The following is a 2,194-nucleotide window of genomic DNA, read 5'->3' as shown; positions in this document are numbered from 1 at the left end:
TCTCTCTCTCTCTCTCTCTCTCTCTCTCTCTCTCTCTCTCTCTCTCTCTCTTTCTCTTATATTTAAAATGTTTAACCGGAAAACTTTACCAAATAAATATATTATAATTATATACGTATATGTATATGTAAAGAATATGCTACTTACGCATTCTGTACTCATATCATTTAATCGGTTTGAATATAAGAGATCCACAAAAAAAACCGCGAAGAATGAAACCAAGGATCGATATTGGACTGTGTCCATTACCTAGTCGAAATCGGAATATTATTTATTTCTTTTCTTTTTCTTTCTTCGATACTGATATTTACTTTACATTGAGTTGAAATTCGAAATTAAATTTATATGTGATTTTTTTGTATCTTATGGAAAATAATATTATTCTTTTTCTTCAAAGTTATTTTAATTTTGTTTTTTTAATAAATTATTGAATAAACGAAAAAAAAAATTAACAAAAAAGATAAATCAATCAAAACAATTGTCATAAAATTATGTGACAATAAAATAAAAGATTAAGTTATTCTTAAAATATTTAAAAATATATATATATATATTATCTAAAGATAATCTTCGTAAATCTATCAAATTTTTAAAATAATATATAATGGAAAATAAAAAATCTTAAATTAAGAATTATTTCAAACGTTTTATTTTTTGTTTTTACATGTAAAATAGGATACAACACCATTTCCTATATGTAATTATACGCCAAGCTCACATTTTAAATAACACTGTTTTATTTCATCAAAATGGATAAAGCTTTTATATAAAATGATAATGAATACGTTTTTCGATAAATTTATAAAACTTGAATCATTCAAAAACACCATTTCTTCATTTTCTTGATTTTTTTCGAATTATTTTATATCTATTCAATATAGTAATTATGATATAATATATGCATTCTGCTTAAGTGAATAGATAAGATAATCCAGTGAATAACTAATAAAATATTATTCGTAATTGTGCATTCCTATCGAAAATATTCTCTAAAACATGCATTTTCGATGAGAAGAGCAATGAAAAATTAAAAAACAGGGTTGGATACAAATTTCAAATTACATCGCTACATGGTTTTAAATGCCAATTTATAATAAAAAAAAAAAAAATTATTTCCCAACCGATGTATCATGACACACTAATAAATCACGAAAATTTCATTAAAATTTTACTAAATAAAAATATATAAATAAGATTGAGAAATGCAATTCATGAGCAAGTTAATTAATATATCAATCAAAAATCGTTATTAATTATGAATCATTGTCTCTTATTAACTCGATCGAAATGCTCTGAACTTCAATTAATATTATAAATATATTGTTATATTATAATATTATAATATTATAAATATATAATGATAAAATATTTTAAAGATATTTTTTACTTTTTAAATAAATATAAATTCTAAATTAGTTTCAAAATGTACCACGAACACTAGTCTTAAAATGTGTTGCTAACAAAAAAAGTTGGGAAACACTGAATTAGAAAAATCAGTTAATATTTAGCATTAAGCTGCCTTTAACTTTGTTTATACATTCTCGCAATCTTTGATGCATCAATTGCGAATGTTTTATATCATTCGTCGACGCTGAAACAATGTGGAGGATTGTACCGTTGATCAATGTACATATATGTATAGAATAAATGAGCGGACGAGGAATGAAAGAGTCGATGTTTATACTATTTAACATATGATAAACAATAATGTAATATCTTAAGTATGTATTATATGAATATATTTAACGAATAACATCGATAAATTGATAAATGACTCCTGTTCCTTGCATGAAACTTCTGTTGTGAATTGTATACCATAATTAATGTTAAGCAAAATGATTATTTAAGTTGGAAGTATGGAAGATTATTTAAGTATGGAAAGCTATATCATACTCTTATAGATAGCAGGATTTAACGATTTGAATGCTAAAAAAAAAAAAAAAACATAGTCAGAGCTAGCTGCCAAAAATGATGTAAAATATCCTGCTTTTTATTTATGATATAAAACTGATGAAGTTGAAGATTTTGAACAATTACTTAATTTTTTTAATCTATTTTAAAATGTATTCTTTTGTATTATCATATATGAACTCCTTATATTTAACTTCCTGTTATATTTTATATAATTTTAATTCTCATTTAATACTCATTTCTTATGAATCTTATGAATAGATCCAATCAAAAATAAGAATCT

Source organism: Apis dorsata, unplaced genomic scaffold (assembly GCF_000469605.1).
Source record: "Apis dorsata unplaced genomic scaffold, Apis dorsata 1.3 scaffold_65, whole genome shotgun sequence".
In the NCBI taxonomy this organism is placed as follows: Eukaryota; Metazoa; Arthropoda; class Insecta; order Hymenoptera; family Apidae; genus Apis; species Apis dorsata.
Note: the sequence above shows the minus strand (reverse complement) of the source record.